Below are 15,124 nucleotides of genomic sequence, written 5' to 3'. Positions count from 1 at the left end.
AAAATCTGAGGGGAATTGCACGATTTTCATAAATCTGGGACACTTATTATTCTTTTTCCCAGGGTTAGTTGCTGCAGTTCATTTTTTATTACTGTGTGTACCATGAACTCCTAACACAGGAAGTTAATTCAAAGTATACTGTTGTCCTTCCTACGCAAAGATTAACATACTGATAACAGTGTTACTTCTTGTATTTATGAGTTCAGCCAGAGAGATGAATGTGACAAAGCATTTCTCTTCTTGGGAGTCTCAAGTTTAATCACTGTATTTGGCAATGATAGTGCTAGATCTTTAAAGGACTAGGCACAGAAAAACCAATAATAAATCCATAAGTAAGATTTTTTTTTTTTTTTTTTTTTTTTTGCTTTTAGGGCCATACCTGCAACATATGGAGTTTCCCAGGCTAGGAGTCAAATCAGAGCTACAGCTGCCAGCCTACACCACGGCCACAGCAACACCAGATCCAAGCCTCTTCTGCAACCTACACCACAGCTCATGGCAATGCCAGATCCTTAACCAACTGAGCAAGGCCAGGGATCAAACCTTCGTCCTCATGGATACTAGTCAGATTCCTTTCCAATGAGCCACGATGGGAACTGCAAGAATTCTTTAACTAAAACATCACTCTTTCTAGACAACATCTTTAAAATAGAATTTTTTCTTTGATTTTCTGAACACATCTTATTTTTGTTGTTGCCATTTTTTGGTTCACTGTGCATTACCAGTAGCCTCTGTAACTTATCTTAAAAAAAAATATAAGTAACAGGAGTTCCTGCTGTGGCACAGTGGGTTACAAATCTGACCGCAGCTTCTCAGGTCACTGCAGAGATGTGGGTTTTATCCCTGGCCCAGCTCAGTGAGTTAAAGGATCCGGAGTCACTGTAGCTGCAGTGTAGGTCACAGCTGCAGCTCAGATTCAGTCCCTGGCCCAGGGAACTTCCATATGCCATGGGTGCGGCCATTAAAAAAAAAAAAAAAAAGAGTAACAGTGTTAGAGAATTAGTAGATTTAACAATCTCCAAAGACATAAATTTAACCTTATTAAACCTGGTGTCCTCAGGGCTAGCACAGAGCCTGGCACCTTGTAAGTCCTTCACAAATTTGTGTTAAATTCAGGTATGTGGCACTTTCAAAATGTTGCAATCCCAGAAGAAAGCGCTTGTGCTGTCAATGATCAATCATGTATTTGGAGGTGCTGCTATGAGCTCTTGACTTATTTGGTGCTCTCCTAAAGCTTTTCTTTCATTCTGGGAGCCCTTTTAAGCCAACTTTCATCTGCTGACACTAACATTTTATTTATAATCTCACTGAAGAAGGAGGGGTAGGCAAGGGACAAGGGAGGAAGGGAAAAAGAAAAGAAAAAGAAGGTGCATAGACAACTAAACTTCTGTACCTTATGGCCTTTACAATGAGCCATCCAGGAGGTATTTTGGTCCAGGAGGAATGGTCTAGACAAGTGTTCAATCAGGCATTTTATCATCCACATTTAGCCCTCAGATGTGCTTTCTTGGCACTGGGCAAAATTTTCCCAGATTTTAAGAATTTTGGAGTTCCCATCATGGAGCAGTGGTTAACGAATTTGATTAGGAACCATGAGGTTGCAGGTTTGATCCCTGGCCTTGCTCAGTGGGTTAAGGACCCGGCGTTGCTGTGAGCTGTGGTGTAGGTTGCAGACGCGGTTCGGATCCTGAGTTGCTGTGACTCTGGCATAGGCCAGCAGCTACAGCTCCAATTAGACCCCTAGCCTGGGAACCTCCATATGCCATGAGAGCAGCCCAAGAAATGACAAAAAAAGACCCCCCCCCAAAAAAAGAGAGAGAATTTTAAATTTTATTTATTCTTATTTATTTATTTATTTCCCTTTTTTTTTTTTTTTTTTTGTCTTTTGTCTTTTTGTTGTTGTTGTTGTTGTTGTTGTTGCTATTTCTTGGGCCGCTCCTGCGGCATATGGAGGTTCCCAGGCTAGGGGTCGAATCGGAGCTGTAGCCCCGGCCTACGTCAGAGCCACAGCAACGCGGGATCCGAGCCGCGTCTGCAACCTACACCGCAGCTCAGGGCAACGCCGGATCCTTAACCCAGTGAACAAGGGCAGGGACCAAACCCGCAACCTCATGGTTCCTAGTGGGATTCGTTAGCCACTGCGCCACGACGGGAACTCCCCCCAAAATATTTTTTACAAAGATAGCAATCCACAGCAATTGAAATCTAGCAAAGACTACACCGATCCATTTCCTTTTTAAATACTGATGCAAAACTCTGAAATAATAGATTAACATGAAGATCCTAGCCATGCATTGTGGGTACAAAATATGACCAGAGCCAGTTTTCTCCAGGAACACAAAGGGTGTTGGCTATTAGAGATCTTTTAGTAAAATTCACCATATAAATTCATATATATTTGTGTGTGCGTGTGTATGCACACACACACACATATATATACATTCAAAATTTAGCATCAGGCTGGAAGATTTAGCATGAGAAGCATTCTGCTAAAGTCAGGTATAATGCACTGTAATTTAATTAATTTAAACTGCTTATTATTTAACTACTTCTTTATTATTTAACTATAATTTAACATTTGTTCTGAGTGACAATTCAATCCAAGAATTAAACTACTGGAAAAGAGGAGAAAAATAATTATGTGCAAGGAAATAATATGGAAAAACAAAAGATAATTAAATACAAAGCTATTCAAAATCATAAAAGAATTCAGAAAGTTAATAACAAGGTTTTTTAAAAAATCAATAGCTTTATTATAACAAATAAGATCCAGTTAGAAAATATGACAAAAGAGTCCCTTTATAGGAATTCCACTCATGGCTCAGTGGGTTAAGGATTTGGTGTTACCACTGCAGGGACTCAGGTCACTGCTGTGGTGCAGGTTCCATCCCTGCCTCAAACTTGGCCAAAAAAAAAAAAATTCCTTTACAACAGGAATAACAATGTAGCCAACAACAACAGAAAAGTACAAAAAGCGTTCCCTCTTGTCTTCTGAGTATTAGCCAATGCCTGTCTACTTTGTCAACCCACTTATCTATAGGTGTTCTAGAGGAAATATAAATTTTCCATTCACATGATGGACTATTACATAGCTAGGAGAAGGCACAAATGTGATTACATGTATCAGGATGATCAGATCTCCCAAAGAAGCTGAATGAAAGAAGCCAAACACAATGAACACACTGCAAGATTCCATTGACTCAAACCTCTAGAAGGCTCATCAATGGTGATACACATCAAAATGGTAGTCAACTACCATTGGGCATGAGAGGTTTCTGGAGTCAAGCAACACTGGAGTGCTTAGCATGGATGCTATTTATACAAGTATGTTTAATTTGGAAAAACTGAGCCTGAAAAATGCAGATATCATTTCTGTATAGGTTCTCTTGATGGATGATATGAATGCTCTTGGACATGCAGTACTGTCTTTCGGGGTGTTTTTTTTTTTGGCGGGGGGATGGGGTGGGGTGCCAGCACCGATGGTGGCATGTGGAAGTTCCTGGGCTGGGGATGATATACAAACCCCAGCTGTGACCTAAGCTACAACTGCAGAGACAATGCCAGATCCTTAACCCACTGCACCATAGAAGGAACTTCCTACCACGTGATTTTTTTTTCACCCCCAAACAGTTATCCAAACAGAGGTCCAACTGATCTGGAGATCTTAACCCACCTTAATTCAGTTGAGCTCTGCAGTCCTTCCTCCTTTCTCACCCCAGGCCCCCCCTTTTAACCCCTCTGAGAGTTGACTCAATTGGACATTTTCTCAGCTTCCTTTGGTGATTGAGCCAGAAGTGGGTTTTACATCCAATTTCTGCAACTTGGTAGTGATCTGACTTAAAGTAGCTTTCCTTACAGTGTCTTAGTTTTCTCTATCTGTAAAATGGTACTAATAAGTAATTGTTCCAATGGCATAGAGTTGTTGTGAGGATTAAGTGAGCTGGTTGGATGACTCTGGCTTGCATCAATTCTTTTTTTTTTTTTTTTGTCTTTTGTCTTTTTGTTGTTGTTGTTGTTGTTGTTGTTGTTGCTATTTCTTGGGCCGCTCCTGCGGCATATGGAGGTTCCCAGGCTAGGGGTCTAATCGGAGCTGTAGCCCCGGCCTACACCAGAGCCACAGCAACGCGGGATCCGAGCCGCATCTGCAACCTACACCACAGCTCACGGCAATGCCGGATCGTTAACCCACTGAGCAAGGGCAGGGACCGAACCCGCAACCTCATGGTTCCTAGTGGGATTCGTTAACCACTGCGCCACGACGGGAACTCCATGGCTTGCATCAATTCTATGACACAACTTTTATTTCTGAAAATCCAGATGTAACAATTAATAGGGCTTTAAATCACTGCTGATCAGGTGGCAGTTGTGACACAGCTTTTATTTTCCTTTTTATGTGTGTATGAGTGAAGTATGAAAATAACACTGTCTAAATAAGCCATTCTCTCAGTACACACAAAACAGGGAGTTCCCTGGTGTCTAGTGGTTAGAACCTGGTGCTTTCACTGCTGCAGCCCAGGTTCAGTCCCTGGTCTGGGAATTAATTTCCCACATCAAGCTGCTGCATGCCTGCATGCCATGGCCAAAAAAAAAAAAAGCACAAAATAAACATTTTAGGAGCTGCCTTTTTTTTTTTTTCTTAGTGGCAAAATATAATTGTGCATGTTAATGGATAGCATCTTAGATTTTATGAAATGTCTTTATGAAATTCCGCATGAAGTTGCTGTCAAAGCTATTTTCAAAATATTTCCATGCATTATTTGATTTTTAAATTGTCTAAAAATCAATCATTTTCAGCTAGGTATCTTCCAGTAATCTTTAAAACTTCCTTAAGAATTGGGAAATTGAAAGACTTCCCAGAGATGCAGACCACCGTGAGCAGATGCTAAGCTATTACTTGCTCACTTTTTTTTTTTTTTTACTCAAATGAATTTGTTACATCTGTAGTTGTATAATGATCATAACAATCTAATTTCACAGGATTTCTATCCCACAGCCCAGGCACATCCCCCCACCCACCAAACTGTCTCCTCTGGAGACCATAAGTTTTTCAATGTCTGTGAGTCAGCATCTGTTCTGCAAAGAATTTCCGTCTGTCCTTTTTTCTGATTCCACATGTCAGTGAAAGCATTTGATGTTGGTGTCTCACTGTATGGCTGACTTCACTTAGCATGATAATTTCTAGGTCCATCCATGTTGCTAAAAATGCCGGTGTTTTGTTCTTTTTAATGGCTGAGTAATATTCCATTGTGGATATGTACCACATCTCTTGATCCACTCCTCTGTCAATGGACATTTAGGTTGTTTCCATGTCTTGGCTATTGCAAATAGTGCTGCCTTGAACATCAGAGTACATGTGTCTTTGCAAGTTGTGGTTTTCTCTGGATAGATGCCCAGGAGTGGGATTGCTGGATCAAATGGGAGTTCTATGTTTAGTTTTCTGAGGAATCTCCATACTGATTTCCAGTGGTCGCTGGGCTCTTAAAACGCCCTTTCTCCCCTCCCAACTGCCAACCCAGAGCACCACTAAGCATGGGACCAGGCTCAGGTTGTTTCTATTCACTTCTGAACTCAAACGTCAGTTCTTCAGAAAGACCTCCACCAACCCCTAAACACATAAGTCCAATATTTCCTCAACAATGCTGCATATTGGGATCATTGGGAGATCTTTCAGACTGATACATGGGTCTGGATTTCAGAAATTCTGATTTAATTGTTCCAGGGTGTTATGGGGCACTGGAATTTTCAAGAACTCCCCAGGGGGTTCTGCCAAGACTAGGGACCACCGCACTATCCTGTAATGACTCTCTGATATTCTCTTAACTGATGACTTGATGTCGTATGTATCTTTCACCAACTAGCAGAGACACGGAAGCTAGCCAGCCTCCCATCCTCTGCTATGAGTTGAGCCCCCTGCTATGAGAAGCGGAGGGAGCTTGGGCTTATTCAAGAGCGGCCACTGAGCCTAAAGGGAATTTAGGAAGGAATTTCATATCGGGTCACTTCTTGGGCCTTTGGTTGCGGCGCACTTTGGCCCGCGTCTGCCCAGCTTCATCTGCCCGCAGCAGCTAAGCGAGATGTAAATGGGGCCGACTGTCCCCTCCAAATCCTCCACTTTGATCAGCCTCAGATCGTTCCCCCGCTCCGGAGCCCCCGAAGCACAGGGTCCTAGGAGCTTGTTTACCTGCTTCTGGGATCTCAGAAGACAAACAATGGAAAGGTCTCAAAAGGAAGGTAAACTCCCACAGCGAGGCCCAGGCGGTTCGGCGCACGCGAAGCGAGGGGTGGTAAAACTCCCTTCCAGCTGCGGGCTTCCGGGGGCGGCCTCCGGGAGGACCCGACTGCCAGGTTAACCCCCACCCTCATCCCAGGGCCAGTGAAACTTATCTAAGCGTTTCCCGCCAGTTGTGCCTCAGGGGTGTACTGAACTAGCGAAACCTCGACTTCTCCAGGAACTAACGTAAAACTACGTTTTAAGCGAAAAAAGCAAAATGTTGAATAGTGTATATAAAAGCGTGCGGATGGGTGGGGCCAGACAAGGAGAAATTCAGGTACTTATACTTACTTGCTGGTGCAAACTAAGCCCCGGAAATACACACGAGAAATGAATCATGGTTGCCAGCAGGCCGAGGCGCCAGACTTTGCAGCCGCTCAGCTTTGGGAGTTTTTTAAGCTTCGTGCAACTCTGTTTTAAAATAGACATTGATTTTACATTATTGTGGGAGTGTTGTACATAGCCTATCTATTGCTGTGAAAGATGTTAAATTATTTTTATACAATATACTACGTTATGTAAGACTCATAAACTTATCTCTGGTTGCTGGCGTCAAATAAATCCAAATTAGCCTCTGCCTTCGAGGCTGACCTAACACACCGGAAGAATGGTTCGGGACATCGAAAGTCAAAGAGGGAGGACCGGGGGACTATATGAGACCTACCCCAATATTTTTCCATTCTAGACCAAGGGATCAAGAGAAACTGAGGCGCTCGACTGCCCGATTGCAACACGGAGAGCCTTCGGAGTTCGAAGCCGGCGGTGGAGCAAAAAACCGGGACCCACTCTAGGAGAGGCCCTTCTTGGCTCTGGCGCAGACGCCTGGGTGCCAGCCCCAACCTGGAATCGGCTTTTTTTTTTTTTTTTTTTTTTTTCTCAGGCCTCCTGCCGGGGTTGGATGGGAGCTATCTTGCGCTGTGATGGGGGACTCGGTGGAGGCGGAGTTGGTTTCTCGAGGGCTAGGGCGCGTCCCCGCGCGCGTAGCGGGGTGGAGGCGGCAGCAGATGCCGGGCGCGCGGCTGAGTCCCTCACCCCCTCGGTAGTCTCACTCGCTCTCCGGCGCGCAATTCAGAGGCTCGAGTATCTACCGGAGAGGTGGGAGGTATCCTGACGTCCTCCAATTCCTAGTCCTTTCGGGTAGGACCCGGGCAGTTGGGAATTAGTAAAGATAAAATTGGGCAGGCGGAGGGGGCGGCTGTTGAGAACTGACCCGGGCTTTGGCGCCCCTCCCTCTGCCCATCGCCCTTTGATAAAAGCTCGAGGCCAGTTTTCTATCAAAGGTTTCAGAGCTCCAGGGATCCCCAGCTTCCGGATTTTCCCGGACCGCTGCTCACAAGTTGTTGCCCTGGGGCAAGTTTATTTTGCGTCTGTCAGCCTCAGTTTTCTTATCTGTAAAATGGGGATGATATTAAGTGCCGACCTCTTGTCAGGTGCTAGTGAAGGTTTACATGGGATATTTTGTGCCAAGGGTTGGCCCAGCACTAGCTTGTAGAGAGCAGTGTACCCCTGCTCCGGTTGTCTCAAGCAAGACGAACCAACTCGAACCCAGGATTGCAATTTAGGGTGGTGTTATGGAGCCCAGCTTCCTCCAAAGAGATTCATTCTAAAGGTCTGGCGGCCGCAGGCGGGCACCGAACGCGGTCCACTTGCTTCCTCCAAAACCACCCGGGGTCTCCATTCTAAGGCCTAGCTCAAGCCTTCCCCCTCAAAGAAGATCCACACTCCGCCCCATTCACACGTACTTAACACCTCTACTGGGAGTCCCGCAGCCCATACCTCCTGGATTTAAACTCCAGGGCTACCATTTTTATTTATTTTTATTTTTGTCTTTTTTCCTTTTCTAGGGCCGCTTCCCACGGCATATGGAGGTTCCCAGGCTAGGGGTCGAATCGGAGCTGTAGACGCCGGCCTATGCCAGAGCCACAGCAATGCCAGATCCGAGCCGCGTCTGCGACCTACACCACAGCTCCTGGCAATGCCGGATCCTTGACCCACTGAGCAAGGCCAGGAATGGAACCCGCAACCTCTCGGTTCCTAGTCGGATTCTTAAACCTCTGAGCCATGAGAGGAACCCCAAGGGCTACCATTTTTAGATGTGTACCTTGGACAAGGGCCTTCACCTCTCCAAGTACCACTTTACTTCTCTTTAAAATGGGGGTAATGATAACATTTTAGGTTGCTGATTTTACAAGTTCGTACAGGAAAAAGCCTAGAGTCAGTGGCTGCTTCTTTCATTGTTTTCCTCCTTTGGCCGTGGATTCGAGGATAAACTCTGTTCTTGAAGAGTTAGCCCCAAATGGGTGGAGAAAGGATCCCACATGCTCTCTGCTCCACTTGGAGACTCCTTTTCTGTGGACCTTCAAAATCTGTAGGAGGAGGAGGCCCTTACACCGGATCCCGGACTTGCGGAATGGTTAAGCCGCCAGGTCGCCCTGGGTTTGGGGACCTCCTCCAGGCTGCCCTGTACAGTTGATCTTGCCCAGCCCTTGTCCTCTCAATTTCTAGCTGCGCCGCTGAAACCGCCGACAGCGGACAATGGGGGAGCCCTCCTCCCCAGTTCAGGGTGCCCAGCAGGGGGCTTCCGACTATTAACTTAACTCCTTCCTCGTCGGGCGTTTAACCTAGTAGGTGGAGACAAAACCTGAGCTTAAATACCCTTATTTTCTTTCTTTGACTAGTAACCAGCCGGAACGGCAAAATCCTGGCGGGGGGCGCGGGGGCGGGGGGCCTGGGAAAAACAGATGCTAATGGAGACCTGGGGCGGGCGGAAGGCGCTCAGGGGCCGGGCGCCCGCTGCCTCCGTTTGAAGTGCGCCCTCCCTGCCGCGCTCCCCGGCGGCCGCTGGGCTTCCCCGCTTCTGGGGAAACCGAGAGCAGCTGCTGGAACCAATGGGGCCTCTCTTCTCGAGTTCTGACGAGCTCATTCCCGCTTCCTGCCTCTGGTTCGCGCTGCCCTTGACCTGTTTGTTCCTGGTCTCCTCCCCCATCAGACTGGGAATTTCTGGAGGAGGACGACTAAGGTTCCTGAGCCGTCCTTTAGTCCCAGGATCAAGTGAGAAGGGCAAAATGTGAGTTTAGTGTTAAGTGTAATGGGAGCAATAGGAAAGAGTCTAGGCTTTCCTAGATGTTGTTCTGACTGCTCGTTGTTCCAAATACGATTCTGACCCCTGGGAATTGGGGACAGAGCAGTTAAGGAGACCCACAAAGCTAGTAAAAGGTGGAGCCATGAACACAGATGATTCTGCATAAAATTGTGCTTTACTCATAAGGATCTGAAAAAACAGATGGGGGGAGGGGCTCAAGCCCAGTTCGTTGACCTGGGATCTCAGTTTCCAGACCAGGAATTGAACCCTAGCCCCTGGGGGTAAAAGCCAGGAATCCTAACCACTAGACCACCAGGCAACTCCCTGAAAAGTCAGATTTAAGGAATGATCTCTTTGGTTCCTCTTTCCTGTTCCTTTCCTTCCCTCCTCCTTCCCTCTCCCTCTCCTTCCTGGACAAGAGATTCCAGCCGCCAGGTCAGATTGAAGCCAATGTGATTGGATTCTGCCCACCTGTTGTGTAGATACCCTACCACACCTCTATCATAGAGGTGCCTTCTCTTGAAACATTAATTTCCACTGGTTCTGCCAATGCTGCTAGGGATGTGCAAGTGATCTCTGTGTAAGTGATTTCTGTTCAGGATAACATTTCTCATTGGCTCCGTGGGGGTTGTTCCCATTAACAGCTGTACTGCAATTTGGCATCAATGTTTCTGTTTTCATGTGGAAGAATGTCCACATTAACACACACACACACACACAGAAAGCCTTGCAATAATGTCAGAACTCTGGGTTAGGAAAGGTCTTTTAAAAGATGTTAAACATCTTAAAAAGTCTAAAAAGGATGTAAATACCAGATCCATTAATTTAGAAAGATCTATGTTTTCTTTTTCTTTTAGGGAAAAAAACCCCCAAAAACTTTCACTTTCATCTTCATGGTTATAAAGCCTGAGATCTGACACTGTCCTTGGGCTATTTTGTCTGTTCTAGTTTGCAAATTTGGTAACCCTTTTCATTCAATTAAGAGATGAGCACTTACTAAGAACCAGGCCTGCAAGGTGCAAAAGTAAGCAAGACAGGGATCCCTGTATAACTCATATTTTAATGTAGCAATGATGAGCCAAATATTCCCATGCTTTATTTTTTAAAGTATTTAAGTACTTCATTTTATTTTGCTTCATGTGGCCTTTCTTGTTATTTATGTGAATCTGAATCTGTGTACTTCTGAAAATATGATGATGATGAAAGGACAGGAGTTAAATCTAGGAATTCTTTCACAATTAAAAAAAAAACCTTTTATAACAAAGATTCTTGATCCAGTGTTTAAGAAAAAAATCACTTATTTTTTGTAATAAGTAATCTTAGGTATGTTAATTAACTTTCATTCCCAGATTTCCCCACCTCCTCATATTTTAAGTGAACTACAAATTACAGTTAGCCATCACAATAAATAGATTGACAGCTAAAGATAATAGTTTAAATCAGCCGATTTTATTCGAAACGTACAGTGGGTTTAATATAACCCTTTGCCTCATACATTTGTGAATCTGGTGATTGCTTTGAAAGCAAGTGATCAGCCTATTTCAGGGTCACAGTGAATTCAAATTCTTATAAAAGTGAAACTATTGTTAAGAGTATCTTGTGGCTGTCAGCAAAATCAACACTACTTGTCCTTGCCACCATGTTTTATCTTATGGGACATTTAAAAAAAAAAGTGAAGCAAACAATATTACGGTGATGGAAACCCCTCCCCCTTCAGAAAGCAGAGTGGAGGTGGAATCTGGCCATCAGAGAACAAAGGGCCAAAGAGTGAACCTGAGATGGTGAAATAAAATGTAACATCAACAAAGAAAAGGCCATAGATAAATAGTAAAAGGACCAGTCACCACAAAAAACCCATTGACATTTTCCCAGAGTCCAGGCGAAGCGCTGGCGACCGGTTAATGTTGGAATGTTTTCCTAGGGTTAAAAAGAGAACCGGCAGCAAGTCTGCTCAGAATTTACAAAGTGTTTGAATAACACGGACAGTGTTTTGATAACACATTTTTAGTAGGGGTGAAAATAATAGAATTTATTGGGACATTTATATGGGCCCCCTTGGTTGTGTTGGGGGGAGAGAAGGGTAAACGGTATATCACTGCCCTTCTCTATAACTCACCCCTGTAATTTATTCATACATATATAACTGATGTATAATCGTCGTGTGACAGCCAGATGCTTCTCAGTTTTGCCTTTAAAAGATGAGCACAGTGACATTGGTTGCCTTCAAGAGGGAGAAAAGGATGAGGAAGCCACCTGGCCAGGTGGGCAATAACTTTGCGTTATCACTTTCAGATGATAGCATGAAACTGGTATTATTATTTAAGACAATGGAGCATGAGAGCCTTAATAGGCTCACACACAGGCTTAACCTTGGCTTCCTTGTAGCCTTCAAAGGGTCCTGCTTGTTCCATCTCAGGCTGAAAGTTGCAAGATGTGAGTTAATCCAGCCGGCACTTCTTGGGTCTGGTCTTCCACCGGGTCTCCACATTTCCGCCCTAGTGTTGATGTTTTTGTTCAGTGTATTCCAATACACTATCACTTGAGCCACATAAAACCAGGCACCTTTCAATAAATGTCTCATTTGGATTTCATGAAGCTTGGGGTGTAATTGAAATCAAACAGCAAACAGTCTGGAAGGTTCTGTTATGTGCCCACCCAATCTAAGGAGGGTACTGCCTGACTTGTTCACTGCTTTAGCTTTTTTTTTTTTTTTTTCTGTTCCTGTTTCTGGAAAAGAGGGCTTACATTTTAAAGTGCGACTGGGACACGTGAAAATCATTTTTATGTCTCCTTCCCTGGTTATAAGTAAAAATGAGTCAGCAAAAGGAAAGCCCATTTCAAGAAGGAAATCAATTGCAGATTTGCTCATCTATAACTCTCCAGCCATTTAGACTAATATATCCCTTGTGTAATAACAATAACGTAATTAGTTAATTGATACAGAAGAACCATCAAATGAGATTTCTTTATTGCTATGCAGTCAACAGAATCATCTTTAGTTGAAACAGTGCTTTTCATTATGTTCAAGAGAAATTTGTAATATATATATTTAAATGGAATATAAATACTGTGTGTATTTTCCATGTTCCCCAAATCCTGGGCCCCCGGGCATTGTTGTAGAGCTTGAATTTTGATGCTCTTTGAACTTCTTTGTTTCTCTGCCTGTAAATTGTATTAAAGTTTGGGCAAAATAATGGATCTATTGGGGAGGTGGGGAGATATAAACTGCAATTTCCTGCCCCAAGAATCAACACTAATCCTGATTATGCATACCGCGTATATATTTAATCATTAGGTAGCACTCGAATGAACCCACGCGCTTTCAAGAGCTTGCTCCGGGGCTGGAATAAAATCAGCCCTTTCTGATGTGGCGCGGGGGACAGCTGGCTCGCGTTATTTGCGCCAGAGTGGGTCGGAACGATGCCTGTTGCCTGCAATGGCGCTCTGCCACGCGCAGAGCTTCCCTGGCCGCCTGGAAAGCAATTTGAAGGGACACCGAGGCCCGCTTTCCGTTTGAGATAAAGCCCCCAGCCGCTCTGTCTCAAAAGAAAAAACAAACAAAAAACAACAACAAAAAAAAACCCGTGAGATTTGCTCTCACCCCTACTTTTTCCTCCAACATCCTGCAGCTCAGGTCAAGCCCAAGGTGTGGGAGTGGAGACTAGTAACAATATCCCTGAGCCGGGGCTACCCTGCCTAGCTGTCCACATCGCAGAGTCCCTTGCTTTTCCTCGCTCAAGAGTCCCCTCCAGGGAATTTCCATTTTGAATCTCACAAGGTCTTTAAAAGCTCGAAGTACTTTGAAAGATGCAATTCTTCAAGAGTTCCCTGGGTCAGTATTAAACAAAAGCCGGGGAGGTGGGAATGGATAGTGGGGCGTCCAGAGCAGAGAGCCGCATCAAACCTGAACTAAAGTGGTGGCACGAAAAGGGAGAAGCGCTGGGCTGAGCACGCTCTGGGTCCGCTCTCCAGGGGTCTGCTCAAGGGCTGCCAGGCAAACGCAACCCCCAGCTCCTACCCCCAGACCTCCGAGGCCCCAGGCCCGGCCCACTCGCTGAACCTGCTCTCTCCCGCGCCCTGGCTGTGCCTTGACCCCGAAAACCTTCGCGCGCTCCGCTTTTCACCACCGCGAAAAACTGGTAAACGCCCTGAAGGGTCTGGGCGAATGAAGGACCGCCTCGCTTTCTAACCCTGTCGTGCCAGCGTTGATGCTGCTACGGTTTGAACCTAGGATGGAAAGCTCCAAGCGGTTCTGCACTGGCGTGTGCGCGCTCAACAAATCCCGCGACCGTGTTGTGGGCGAAGAGCTACCCGCGTGATCGAGTTGGGTTGGGGAATCAGAGACCCGACATTTCAGCCGGAAAATGCGCTCCCTGAGCACCAACAAGCCGCGTCTCTAATTGCTTATTAACAGCAAATATTCAGGCTACTCCTTATCTGCAACAAAACGTGTCCCACACCTTCTGTATTAATAAACAATAAAATATGACGGCATCACTCTTGACTACTGTCTGCAGAAACGCAGGGGAGAAACAGGCAGCTGGGGCAAAAGGGCTTAATTCAATATCAAACTGATTATTTCACTAATTATTCCACCTTCTGTGTTGAGCTGCAGAGGAAAGGCGCAGGGAATCTTAACCGTGAGGCTGCAGAGGAACCTTTGTTTCTCGGTGTCAGACCCAACTGAAGATGGGAGGGGGATGGGATTCGGGATTCAGAGAAACTGAATGGCGTGGTGAGTAAAAGTAATCGCCTCCTGGAAGCAGGCATGTTGGTGTGGGAATGAGGGCGTTCCTAGTGTCCCACCCCACAGGGGCTTCTGATTCCTAAGCTTGGCTTGGGTCACCAAGGAGAGCACTGTGCTTTCGCCATCCCCGCAAAATCCGAAAGCAGACGCCAGGTTCCTTTCCACAAATCCTTCCCATTGAGCAAAAGGGTGGGACCGAACAAAAAGCGGTCCGTGTGTGTTGAAGGACAGAAAGTCCTCCCCAGTTGGGAGGAAAGTGTACCTGAAGTTAAAGCGAGGAAAGTGACTTCTCTTGGGCCTCGCTCCAACTCGTCCCAGATCCCCACCCTTAGGGACCGGTGCCTCCCTGCAAGCCATCAGCTAGCAGAGTATTTCCATCTCCGGCCTCAGAAACCTGCTCCCGCCTCCGCATCCCTCGCTCAGAGTGCGGTGAAGACTTATGTGCCAAGAGTGGACCCCGTTGCGGAGACCCCAAACTCTGTTCCCCTAAACTCCATCAAAATACAGACATCACGGTTGTTTCTCAGAGTAGGACGGAGTCTCAAATAAAAAAAAAAAAAAAGAAAAGAAAAGAAAAGAAAAAGAAAAAGCGGGCTAAAGGAGAGGAAAGTCGCAGGCGACTTGATCCAATTAGTAAATGCCTAATTGAATTAGTGTCACCTCCACCAGCCAATAGGAGGGACCTGAGGCTGTGGGGCCGAGAAGCCCCTCCCTGACCTCACTTATATAAAGCAGCCAATGACAGCCTGCAAGTTTCCAAGTGGTCAACTTGACCGACAGTTTGTCAGTCGAGAAGGGCAGAAAGGCTAGCGCTGGTGGGTGGATAGGGAGAGAGATCTAAGACTACTTCTTCCTGTGTGTGCGGGGGGCGGTGAGTAGAGGTCCAGAGAAGCAAAAAGGACGGGGAAAGAAAAGGAGAGTGCTTCTTGATCAGTTTCCACCTCCTGCCTTCAAACTCAGTGCGCTTTCCTTGCGGAAAGTACGCTGGGTTCAGGGCGCGGGAGTGCGCGCCTCAGTGGCCCGC

At 45.7% G+C, this 15,124-nt stretch overlaps 1 long non-coding RNA gene across 1 annotated transcript in view; it reads left to right on the top strand.

Annotated features, from left to right (window-relative positions):
• Window positions 1-10,603, top strand: part of LOC146397227 (uncharacterized) — a 317,714-nt gene extending 307,111 nt beyond the window's left edge. The window contains exon 5 of the long non-coding RNA XR_014822550.1: window positions 6,957-10,603. This is a non-coding gene — a long non-coding RNA (uncharacterized LOC146397227). The remainder of the gene's footprint in view (window positions 1-6,956) is intronic.
• The last annotated feature ends 4,521 nt before the right edge of the window (window positions 10,604-15,124 follow it).

This window comes from Sus scrofa, chromosome 13 (assembly GCF_054392235.1).
Source record: "Sus scrofa isolate SSC_HxYL_T2T_F1_AM1 chromosome 13, Sscrofa_HxYL_maternal_Yorkshire_Landrace_v2.0, whole genome shotgun sequence".
NCBI classification, from domain to species: domain Eukaryota; kingdom Metazoa; phylum Chordata; class Mammalia; order Artiodactyla; family Suidae; genus Sus; species Sus scrofa.
Note: the sequence above shows the minus strand (reverse complement) of the source record. Positions and strands in the feature narration are given on the sequence as shown.